The sequence below is a fragment of the Phocoena phocoena genome, chromosome 3 (assembly GCF_963924675.1).
Source record: "Phocoena phocoena chromosome 3, mPhoPho1.1, whole genome shotgun sequence".
Taxonomy (NCBI): Eukaryota; Metazoa; Chordata; class Mammalia; order Artiodactyla; family Phocoenidae; genus Phocoena; species Phocoena phocoena.
The window spans coordinates 147,235,409-147,248,448 of NC_089221.1; the positions used below are offsets into that span (position 1 = coordinate 147,235,409).

The following is a 13,040-nucleotide window of genomic DNA, read 5'->3' on the forward strand; positions in this document are numbered from 1 at the left end:
GCCCTGACCCTGCAGCCTGCATTTCTGGGGTTCCCTGGCTTCACACCTCCTTCACTGGGGAGCACACCCCAGGAAGGAAATAGACGAGGCCTCGAATGTGGTAACCGCTGGAATAGGAGTCCCCATAGGGGCCATCCAAGAGGTCTCTAAGGAGGCTCCTTGATGGAGAAGGTCCCCCAAGCTGGGCCTAAAGGAGTGACATTGCAGGCAAAGGGATCAGTACAGGCAAAAGCACAGAGACAAAAAAAAAAAAAAAAAAAAAAATTAGCCTGGGGGATTCTATAAAGGGCACAAGAGTACGGGATGTCATTCCAGCCATCACTTTTCTTAGACATGGCAGGAGATGGGTTTTAGAAGCAGAGGGGGAGGGGCAGATTACAGGGAACTTCCCACGTGTGTAAAGACCTTTGCTTTTTGCTGCTGGTGGGGAGCCAAGATAGGGTCTGTCTTGTGCTCCACTGAGGCCACAGCGTCCAGCACGGCACCTGCAGGGCTGCAGCAAGAATGTGGGAAGTATCTGGTGAATGAGTGAGGGAGGGAGTGAGGGAGTGAATGTAGGAAAAAATGAATAGGGCCAGTGACTTGATCACATTTGCCTTGAGAAGGGTCACACCAAAGGCTGCATCAGTCCCAAATTTCCACCACAACAGTGTCTTCCACAATGGGTCTGAACACATAACACTTCTCAGGTTTTCTTGTCTGGGTCCTGGGAGCCTACAAACTCGACAGTCTCACAACAGGCAGAACATGAGCAGCCCTCTAAGCTGATGTTTCCAGAAAACACGAGGTCTGTGGTCCGTGAGATTGTTTAGGTGGTGCAGGGGCCCAGCGTCGAAAACATTGAGACACATGGGCCATATTCTCTTTCCATTCTGTGTACTTCGAAGACAAGTTGTATTTCTTGCTGGCGTGCCTCTAACACTTCTCAAATACAAGCTAGTCTTCCCCATCCACTTTTTTTTTTTTTTTTTAATAACCAAAATAAGGCAAGCAGGGCTTTAAAAGCCTTTGACAAGCAGCCGCCTCTCACTAGAATTTCATGACACTGTTTTGCTTTGCTCTCTTCATGGTTACAATTACCTTCTATGTAGGGGAAGTGTATCTCAGGATCCCAACAAGAAACAGATGGGAACCCAAATTAGGATATTTCCAAGGGACTCATGACAAAGGTGTGGGAGGGTGCAGGGGACACACGAGAGAGAATGCAAGAAACCTGGGGTTTTGTTGTGAATGCAATCTATGTTCATTAAGGAGAACTTGGAAAATACACAGGATTAGAGAGAAGCAAAAGCAAGTCACCTGAATTCCTGCCATCCAGAGAGAAGCATTGTTGACACTTTGGAGAATTCCCTTCTTCTTTTTTCCTTGTTTCTTTAGAGAATTCTTTCTTGAAGGCTCACCCGGAGTCTTGCCATGGCTGAAAATATCTTGCACGTTCCAAAGTATGTGGAGGGGAATCAAGAACGAATATGCACAGCACAGGGAACCTTCTGTGTTTTGTCTTAAACCAGACTCTGAACCAGACTCCTCGTCTTTTTGTTCCATGCTTTAATCGCCTTTCAGAACTTTAACCTTGAGAGAAGAGCTTTTACTATTGGAATTACTTCCATTTCGTCATGACTCTGCTGTTCATATCCTAGTAATCCCCTAGATTTTTTCTTGGCCCCTTTGGGGTCCCAAGATGAGAATGATGATAAGACCTACTATTTACTGGCCACTCTGGCCTATGTCTTGGTGCACACTAGCCCATTTAATCCTGCCCATGACCCCCTGAGGTGGGAGGAGTGTGGAGAAAGGTACCAGGAAATAAGCTTATCTCAAGTTGTTCCTAGTCCTAAAAGAACGAAGAACATTACAGACCTGAAGTGACAGGGCAGTCTAAGTCAGGTGCATGACAAAGTGGGACCCAGTCACTTTTCAGAGCTCCAAAATGTTTGAGTGAATTATAGATCTATTTATAGCTTTCAGAACTTCAGACACAGTCCAGAACCGTTGGCTGTAAAACTGTTTCCCAAGTTCAATCATGTTTCTCAATGATTTCCATTTTGAAATTGGAAGTCTTTGCCCCTCAAGATATAATAAAAGCCACATCAAAGAAAATGGAAAACGTTTTCCCCTTAATATTTAAAGGAGAATGATTTTTATACAAGGCAGTCATCTGTCTGCTTAAAGCAGATCCCAGGGCAGTGCCAGTTGGAGTTGAGAGCATAATGCTTCTGGTGGATAGTTTCTGTAATGAGAAGCCCAGTTAGTGGATACTTGCCCTTGCATGTCTCCCCAACGAGCTGGGTGGCAGCTAAAGACCCAACATAAGGGGAGATCAGGACTCCAGGCCCAGGGCCTCTGTCCCAGCTTTCTTGATCCACACACATGTGGATTTCCGCCCTACGCTTGGCATCTGCCTCTAGGCTAGAGAATCTGAACGTGGTGAGAGTGGGCCAGGCTCTCTCTTGCTTCCTTCCCACCTGGCCCCCAGAGACCCATCAAGGTGGAGCCCTGGGCTATGCCTGGTCTATACGCTCCCCGCCACCACCAGCAGGGTTCAGTGACCCCTGCCCTTGGCTGCCCCTTGCTCCTTCTTTATGGTGTGTCCTAGACATGGAACCAGCACAGGCAAACTGTTCATACAGGAAGATCACTTTGCTAGAGAACCAAGGCAGGTTAACAAATACAGATTTGTGATATATTTCAGAGATGGAGCCAACAGGTCCCTCTGAGCATTTGCATGGGGACTGGAAAGGTAAAGAAAAGAGAAGCCTCTTCAGATGACACCTAGGTTTTTGTCATGAGGTAGTTGTCACTTTCTGGAAGATTTACTTGGGAGCAGTTTTGATGAGACAGAAATCAAGGGTTTGGTTCTGAACCCGTTATGTTTAAGCTCCCTATTAGCCATTTAGGTGGAGATACGGAGCTGATGGTGAGTCTGGAGCTCAGAGGAGAGGTCAGGCAAGGCTGGAGTTACACATTTGGGGTTGTCCATGGCCTGAAGCACATAGAGGGAGTCCAAGAAAGGGTCTGTATGTGTGTTTCCCAGAGAGCGCATGTCCGTGGACGTGGGGACACATGACAGTTTGTCTGTGTGTGTACAGTGACATACATGACTTGGAAGGTCACATCCATCACAACGTCCTGTCTGACATTGGCTGAGGCATGCCTGCCTTCTCCTGGCCTGTAAATAAGGGGATGACGTTAATGCCCTCTAAGATCCCTCCAAGGTTCTGGGAGTAGGTGAATCACGATGATAGAGCCGTCGTGGTTTCTTTGTGGAATCAGGAGGAGGAAGTCTTAAGACTGTAAGCAGTGGTTAGAGGGGGGCCCTGTACCTCCACCTGGAGCCTTCAGCAGCTGTGTTCCCTGACCTAGCAGAGGACCCTGAGCTCTGCGATAAGAAAGGGGCTGAGGCTGAAAAGGCACGTGGGTTACGGCTTGCCCACCCTATACTACGCCCTCCTCATCTCTTTGCAATTCAACAGAAAGGTCTGTATTGCGTGTCTACCCACTTCCTCATTCCCACCATGCCAATCCGAGGGGTCCAGATGAAGCTGTGCCACATCACATTTGACTAGGAGCCAGGAGGCAGGTGGCCCGAGCATCATTTCCCACCCCACCTCCCCCTCACTCCCACCAGTGTTCTCTCCCCACCCAGCTTGTACTTGAAGCCAGCTAATGCGGATTTCAGTCCCACTCTCCAGGGCTTCTCCTATAGAAGACAAGGAGTTGGGGGTTCTATCAGAGTTAGAAGAACAGAGAGAGAACATTCTGGATTCCACATCAAATGCCCCTTTCCCAGGAAATACGATAACATCTGATCTCAGGTCATCTCCCCATGTGTCCTTCCCCAGTGTCCCCAGCCTCAGTGGACTGGTACCCAAGCCAGAGACCTGAGAGTCATCCTCTAAATCTCCCTCTTCTCCACCCAGACCCAGTCATCCCACAAGTCCTGCCCATTCTAGCTCCTGGCACCTGCAGCAACCTTCCTCTCCTCTCTATCCTGTCAACACCATGCAGTCTCACCAGATCTCTGAACTGCCTCCCCTGGCCTTGTGCATTCATTCCTGCCCCCTCCTCCAGTCCTGTCTATACCCTCCTCCAACTCTGTCTACACCTTGCTCCAGTCCTGTCCACACACTCCAGGCAGAGTCATCTTTCCAAAACACAAGTCCTACCATGCTACTTTCCTCCATCACCTTTAGAATTAATCTTTCGTGGGGCTTTCAATTTAGTGGGGAAACAAAACAAAACAAAAAAACACCAGTGAGAAAGTACGTTAAATATATTAGCGAGTAGTGACGAAAACTAACACAGCAGCCAGAGAGCATGTAGGCAGTGACATTTTAGATAAAGTGGTAAAGTGGGTGGGGTCTCTCTAAGGAGGGGTCATTTGAGCAGAGACTGGAGCACTTAGTAGGTTCTCAATAAAACTTAGCTGACTTAATAACAGAGTGCCTCACTGAGTGAAAGACTCTAACCCATTTTTCGAGAAGTCTCTCCCTCCAGCTAATATTGTTCCAAGTCACAAGTATGAGGCTTGGGGGACCTGAGTGGGAGTTTTAATTAACCTGATATGCAGCAGTGGGAATGGAAGCCCAAAACCTCAGAAGCCTTTTCTGCAAAAGGTCCAGGGCTTGATAATAAAATGGTGCTTTCATTCTTATTAATGGGGGAGTCGATTTAAGGACCAGACCCAGCAGATTATTGATCAGTGTTAATCATTAGAAAATACCAAGTTAGTGAATTTAACTGCCAGGCGATCTCTGTGGGACTTGGGGAGAGGCCAGTTAGATACAATAACCTTGTTCCCTTCTAGTCCAGCTAAGAGGCTTATTTACAGACGTCCAGGTTTTTCTAAGGAAAAAAAGGCAAAGTAAAAGTCACTGGGAGTTAAACAGTTTCTCCTTCCAGCTGAGTTGCTACTGGGGCTGAGTGACCATCCCAAGCCTGTTTAACACGTATCTGCTACCACTGCCACTCCCTGTTCCGGACTTTTTTAAATAAACTTTTTATTTTAGAATAGTTTTAGAGAAAATTTGCAAAGCTAGTAGAGAGTTCCCATATACCCCACACTTCGCTTCCCCTACTATTAACATCTCACCTTCGCATTGTCGCAATTAATGAACCGGTATTGCTCCATTATTATTAATTAAAGTCCATACTTAATTCAGATTTCCTTAGCTTTTACTTAACATCCTTTTTCTGTTCCAGGATCCCATCCAGGCTACCACACTACGTTTAGTCACCTTGTCCCTTCAGGCTCCTCTTGGCTGTGACAGTTTCTCAGACGTTTCCCCCTTGACAGTTTCGAGGCGTTACCGTGTGGTTTTGTAGAATGTCCCTCAGTTGGGTCTTATCTGAAGTTTTCCTCATGCTTTGACTAGCTTCGGGGAGGAAGACCACAGAGGTAAGGTGCCATTTCCATCACATCATGTCAAGGGTACATACGATCGGCGTGGCGTATCGTGATGCTGACTTTGATCACCTGGCAGAGGTAGTGTTTGTCAGGTTTCTCTTCTGTAAAGCTTCTCTCCCTCCCCTTTTCCATACTGTCGTCTTTGGAAGGAAGTTGCCACGCCTAGCCCGCACCTAAGGATTGGGGTGTTATGCTCTACCTCCTTGGGGGTGGACTATCTACATCAATTATTTGGAATTCTCCAGCACAAGAGACTTGTTTATATTAGTATGGACTCATGGGTATTTATGTTTATACTTTGGGTTATAATCCAGTATTATTTTACCTTTTTTTGTTGCTCAAATTGTTCCACCTTTGGCCATTGGGAGCTCTCTCAGTTGGCTCCTGTGTGTCTTTGACATACCCCCATCATTGTACTTTCTTTGTTTGTGTTTTGAGCACTTCCTTACTTTCTGGCAATACGAGATGCTCTAGGCTCATTTTATATATTTCCTACCCCAGCCCTAGAATCAGCCATTTCTCCAATGAACCTGGACTCCTTTTATTGGAGAATCCTGTATTAATTTTCATAATGGGTTGTTGTTTCGCTTCATTTTCTTTATGAGTATAAAGATAAGTCATGCTTATTATGGACAATTTAGCAACTATATGACAGAATACAGATGAAGAGGAGTATTCCTAATCAGTCAACAGCAGAGAAAGCCACAGCTAACATTTCGGGGTATTTTCACCTGGTCTCTTCTGCTGGCCCTTGAGGAGTCCTTTCTGTCCTTTCACTCTTGATCTTCTCCATCAGACCAAGGGATATCCCCACGGAGTGGGGAACTGGTTTTCCTCCGTGCCTCACAGCTGTGGCTGGTCGTTCTGGCCTATCTTGGGTTGCCTGTTCACTGGGCCTCTGCCCGCTTCTCCTTCTAGGCGATCATAGGTCCAAGAGGCCCAGGAGTCAGGGCATGTCCTCCAACAGGCTGTGAGGACAAGAATGCTTCCAAGTTCAGTGACCTTGGGCACCACCGTTGACTGCACTTTCCTGTTTTCTAAGGATTAAATGCGATAATGTGTACAACGTGCTTAAAAGAGGTCCTGGAACATAGCAGGTGTTCAACATGTAAAAGCTATAATTATTTAAGTTACCATTATTATTAATAATCCAGAGAAACACATCCTTTAATGACAGAAGCGCAGGCTTAGTGTGGTGGGCAGGCCTCTGGGGTATAATATTTGCACAAGCAAATTTCCTCCTCCACGGGAACCTCATGAAACTGATCTGATCCTTCCCAAGAATTTGAGCAGATGGGAGAGGAACTGCCTCTCTACAAGACCAGCAAATGGAAAAGAGGGCCCTTGAGGTCTAACTGAAAAGAATATACACCTAGGGATAGGCTTGCATTGCTGTCGAGAACATGGGCTCTAGAGCTGGGCTGCCCAGGTTCAAATCCCACATCCATCACCTACCTGCCAGGTCCCCTTTATACAGTAAGTTGTTTAACCTCACCAGGCCCAATGTAAGAATAACCATATTACGTATTTATAAGGTTGCAGCAAATACTAAATAAGTTCACCAAAGTAAGAACTCAGACAGTATCTGGCACAAAGTAAGCACTCAATTCATGTCAGTTATTATTTTTATTATTTCATCATTCAGAATTCTTCAGCTTGCAAATAACAGAGAAATTATCTTAAAATTGCTTAAGTTAAAGGGACTTTTTGGCTCATGTAACTGAATCCCAAACGTTCATAGTGATCAAGTCATGTGCCCTTCCCAGAGCTAATCACTGTGAGGGGACCCTAGGATGCAACTGGCCACTCTGAGTCACAGGTTTCACCCCTAAAAACAACAATCACAGGGGATAGATGTGGGGATGCCAAAAGCAAGATATGACTTTCCTTGAAACTGCTTCCCCTTTCCCTGAAGATGAAGCTTAAAAGGAGAAACTTCTGAGGGGCTAAGCATTGAGCTGATGGGGTAAGTCACACAGTCCCTCTGCAGCAAGGTTCCTGAGGTGGAGTAGGTAAAGCAAAGTTGGGCAAACAGGAAGCTAATCTATGGGCAAAAATAACTTTTAACAGCATCCTGACCTCCCGCCTAGTGTAAGAGAATCTCCTAAAAAGTTCCCCCCTGGGCTCTGTTAGGAAAAGGGAAATACCACCAAACTGAAGTCAGGAGTCCTGGGTCCAAGTTCTGGTTCTGTTGTTTGACGTGGAGCAGGTGGCTTGCCCTGGTCTGGGCCACTGCCTTGCCCCTTGGCATTAAGCAATGAGTCAGCCCTAGAAATCCCTGACCCTGACCATATCAGTGATTGCTCTCCTGTGTTGATTTTTCTTCCATATAAAGAGACTGTGGCGTGTAGTGGGGGAGCCCAGTTAAGGTATCAGAACCCAGGAACCAGACAGAGTTGAGGAATCATGGCAGGGGAGGAAGGGAATACAAATATGTATTAATGGGGCTGCCCTGGTGGCGCAGTGGTTGAGAGTCCGCCTGCCAGTGCAGGGGACGTGGGTTCGTGCCCCGGTCTGGGAAGATCCCACGTGCCGCGGAGCGGCTGGGCCCGTGAGCCATGGCCGCTGAACCTGCGCGTCTGGAGCCGGTGCTCCGCAACGGGAGAGGCCACGGCGGTGAGAGGCTCGCATACCGCATAGTCCATGCCAGGCACTGATGTGTCAACGTTATCCACGGTGTCTGATGCCAAGCAGCGCTGGTGACTGTGGTCAGTCATTGACATACTATGTGGGAATAGTTTCCAGGTATCTAAAGGAGGCCCACTTGCAGTCTGGCTAGTTGAGCACTGGTGCCATGTTTGCTGCTGGGCAGCTGGGCTTGGGGTTGCCAGAGGCCCTGGAAGAAGAGCTATTAGGCCACCCTTCTGACTGGGTCCTTCTGTAGGAATCCTGGGTGAAATTGTTCCACTAGTCTTACCTCTGGAGAACCCTTCCCAGGCTGGACTTGGGTGCCCCTGTGTCATGCTCCTCTGGGTCTTCTGCTTCTCTCTCAGCACCCAGCACATGGATTTGTCATCTGCATCTAATGTCTCCCTACCTCACTGACTCTGGAAGCCGTGGGACTGAGCTCCCTCCAGGCCCCAGCATTGATCCTGGCACAGAGTGGCTGATCTATATTTGTTGAACGAATGAATGAATTTCGACTCTTTCTAGCTTCCCATTGTAAAGCAGGAAAAGATGGAATGAATATGATTTTAGGCAAGTCACCTAATCTCTCTGGACCCCAGTTTTACTACCTGTAAAATAGATATAATAGTAATCTGTCCCCGTGTCATGGGACTGTTTTGTTGATTAAATGAGCTAATGTATACAATACTACTAACTACCCTTACTTGAATGTTCCTTATATTACTGATGCTGTATTAGGCTTCAGATAATATATTTGAAGTAATAAATATAGTGGACCTTAACAAATACTTGTCTTCTTCCCCCAAAACTACTTTAAAGTTTAAATGTTGTGTTCTTTTTATATATAAAGTTTTTTTTAAATTTATTTTTGGCTGCATTGGGTCTTCGTTGCTGCACATGGGCTTCTCTGGTTGCGACGAGCGGGGGCTACACTTCATTGCGGTGCGCGGGCTTCCTGTTGCGGTGCCTTCTCTCGTTGCTCTAGGCGCGCAGGCTTCAGTAGTTGTGACACGCGGGCTCAGTAGTTGTGGCTCGCGGGCTCTAGAGCACAGGCTCAGTAGTTGTGGCGCATGGGCTTAGTTGCTCTGCGGCATGTGGGATCTTCCCGGACCAGGGATCAAACCCGTGTCCCCTGTATTGGCAGGAGGATTCTTAACCACTATGCCACCAGGGTCCCTAAAGTTTAAATGTTAAAGTAAAATTTTATTTGTTGAAGGGATGGATGGATGGATGGATGGATGGATGGATGGTTTCCAGAAGTAGCAGCCTTCACACAGCAGGGGAATGAGTGGGTATAGGTGTACCGTTGGTCCAGCAGAAATTTAAACCCTTTTAGAATAACTACCTTGGACTTCAGAGAGTTACTGGGTATGGAGATTTGGCTTTAATTAAAGTCTCAGCACAGTGTTAAATGCCATTTTATTTTAGCTCATAATTAACACTAATAAGATGAGCAGATCACAAACAGCACACATTCTGAGAAAGTGAAAAGCAGCATCTGAGCTTGGTGGTTTGCATTTTCGGCTTTCCCCCCTCCCATGTTCTGTTCAATTAAAAGTTTTGAGAAAATATTGCAACCACACTCCTTGTCTTTATGGTAATGAAGCATATTAATTTGAATGTGACGAATACAATATTCCACTGACTTTTTTATTCCCTTATGTACAAAAGTTTAAAAGAATGGGCCAATTAAACTGGGAAAGAAGAATGCAGGGTTTGCCTGGTGCTCCAATTCAGCAACCAAAGAACTGAAAGAGCAAAATTCTGTGACAGTCCGTGAGCCAAACTTCATCTCCTTGGCAATAGCTGAGAGACACTAACGCATAATGACAGGTGTGGACCAGGGCGAACAAGTACCGTATTAGGGATCAAGAGACCAGGTTCTAGAGCCTCCTCTGGTATTTTCTCAGTAAATATTTGTTGGATGGATGGATGGATGCAAGGAAGGAAAAGGTGAGCCAGACCACATCCCAAGGTCCCATTCTTCTCAAAGTAGCAAATTAAGTCTAGTTTGGAGCTGACCTAACCCTTCTAAGACCTAGAAGTTCTTAGAGGCAGAACTTACAATTTAAAGTCCACTTCTCTGACCTCTTTATCCTAGAGGCATAAATATAAATTACAGAGCTAGCCTGAGCTCAAGTATGACAGCCCAGAAGAGCTCAACTCTAAAACAGAGACCCCACCCCCAAACCAGCTAACCCCAGGGAAGGCTGAGGCTTCGCCAGTACAGTCTTCTGCTTTGGGAGGGGGACATCCCTGGAGAGGGCTTATGACTGTGAAATATGGTCAAGCTATCTCCATGAGGATCTCTAGAAGGCTTCCCACCTCCATGTGGTCCTTCAACTCCACCTTGCCACCACTGTGTTATCTGAGGCAGTCTGCGGGTACATCACCCACAATTTCTGTGTACTTTGTCACTTTCTATTCTGTCCTCTACATTGCAGACATTATAAAGTGCAACACACATAGACACATACACTCATGATGATGTTCCTTTGCTTAAAACCCATTGTGCCCGGGATAAACAAATCCTTAACACAGTCTATGAGACTCTGCGTGGCCTACCCTAGAATGCCTCCCAGCCTTTTCTGTCTCCACATCCTCCTGCCCTGCCCATTCCCTGCCTCTAACACTAGCCTTCAGTCAGTTCCCAAACACCTCTTCAACACTTAGGATCCCACTCACCTCAGGACCTTTGCACATGCAATATTTTCCTTAAATGTTCTTGCCCTACCTGTCGTCTAGTTAATGCCTTATGATCCTTCAACAATTAGCTCAAGCCTCACTTTCTCAAGGAAGGCATCCCTGATGAAACTCCCTACACCAGTTCCAGCCTGAGTTGGGTCCTACGTTTATGTTGTCATAGCTCTGAGTATTTTTCCTTTATGGCACTTATCACAGCTTGTAATTACATGCTTGAGCTATTATTTGAGTCATGTACCTCTCCTTCATTAGGCCGTTAGCACTATAACCATTGATTCTTTTTTTTTTTTTTTTTTTTTTTTTTTTTGCGGTACGCGGGCCTCTCGCTGTTGTGGCCTCTCCCGTTGCGGAGCACAGGCTCCGGACGCGCAGGCTCAGCGGCCATGGCTCACGGGCCCAGCCGCTCCGCGGCATGTGGTATCTTCCCGGACCGGGGCACGAACCCGCGTCCCCTGCATCGGCAGGCGGACTCTCAACCACTGCGCCACCAGGGAAGCCCACCATTGATTCTTAATCATTGTATTTCTATTGCTTAGCACAGTGCCTGGCTCATAATAGATACTTAATAAATATTTGTTGACTGAATGAATGATTGAATGAATAAATGCCTAATTCAAGAGTTTTGTCTCTTTCCACTCCACTCTGCTGCTTCCATTTTGGGATTTCTTAATTTCTGAAGCACTTGGGCTAGGCCTTATTCTGGGAGCTTAAACAAGCGAGATCTACCCTTGCTCCCAAGCAGTCCACGGTGTGACAAGAAACAGATACATAAATGCATAATGACAATACAGTGTGCCAAGTGCTGCAATAGACGTAAGTGCAGGGTTTCATGGAAGCAGATAAGAAACGCTTCTGTTCCCCACTGGGGAGGCTTCCCAAAGGAGATAGTTCCTAAGATGAGTCTGAAATGAAAAGGTGTTGGGAAAAGAAATAAGGGTGGGGGGAAAAATTTCAGGTGAAAGGACCAGCACGTGGGAAAGCTCAGAAAGCAGAGACTGGTCCTGGTAAGAAACACAAGCGACTGTGATGACTGTGCCCTGGATGGAAAGGCGGTACTGTGAGAGGTGAGATTGGGAGGTAGGCGGGGACCAGATCACCAAGGACCTTCAATGACAGCCAAAGATGGCAGTGGACACTGTATGGAAGGGACTGGTGTGGTGAGACCTGTGATTTGGAGAACTCGCTCTGGAAATGCTTTGGAGAAGAGATGTTCATACTTCATGGGAAATATTTAGCCTCTGTTTCCCCAGAAACAGAGGATTAAGCCTGGGGAAACAGGCTGGATTCCAGGGCTGTCCATCAAACTACTTTACAGAATCCAAACTTTCTTTTCCAAAGGGCACTTGGTGTGATGGACCTTGCTTATTCATTGCAGGGAGAATTCATTTCAGGGTGGAGAATTAAAACAATACAAGATTAAACAGTGCAATCAGCTGCTGCAGAGAGTTGGAAATGCAATAAGTAATAATAGCATTGAGAGCTGTTTTTAATAACTCACCAGTGTAATTTAGCTCCGGCTTCTTGGAGCATATGTAAAATATGTCAGAAAGTATGTAATGGCAAATGCCTCATTGCCAACCTCTAAAGACAAATGTCTTCCCAGGAGGAAATGGGGGGCGCGGGAAATTGGAGGACATGATTTGCAAACTGGATGTAGGAAGGCAAGCATCATTCATTTGGACACCATTAACTTTAAATTTGTGATCCTTTGCAGAGGTGATAGGTTTCAGTTGGTTTGTCTTCAGGGATGGGCAGGTTAATAGCAATAATGTGGTAAAGACAAGACTCATAATCTGTAAGAGACTAAGTTGTTTTCACACTCTGTAGACCCACCATTTGCATGCAGTCCATGTTCTAATTACAGATCATCCTTGTCTATCTATTACAGCAGGTCCCCAGGGGACTGATGTCTTGGCAGCATCTGTTTTACTTAGTTGAGTTACTAAATATTCATGAAACCATTAAAATGTGTTATTTAAAAGTTTTTTTTTTTTTTTTTTTTTTTTTTTTTTTTTTTTTTTTTTTTTTATGCGTTACGCGGGCCTCTCACTGTCGTGGCCTCTCCCGTTGCGGAGGACAGGCTCCGGACGCGCAGGCTCAGCGGCCATGGCTCACGGGCCCAGCCGCTCCGCGGCATGTGGGATCCTCCCAGACCGGGGCACGAACCCGCGTCCCCTGCATCGGCAGGCGGACTCTCAACCACTGCGCCACCAGGGAAGCCCTATTTAAAAGTTTTTGACAGAGTCTGACTTTTAATAATTCATATGGGCTGCACCCACCCTCCCCCCCCAAAAAAAAAAGT

At 46.4% G+C, this 13,040-nt stretch overlaps 1 protein-coding gene across 5 annotated transcripts in view; it reads left to right on the forward strand.

Moving 5' to 3' along the window:
- KCNIP1 (potassium voltage-gated channel interacting protein 1) overlaps positions 1 to 13,040 on the forward strand; it is a 355,966-nt gene that overhangs the window by 277,714 nt on the left and 65,212 nt on the right. The gene's annotated exons all lie outside the window — the stretch shown is intronic.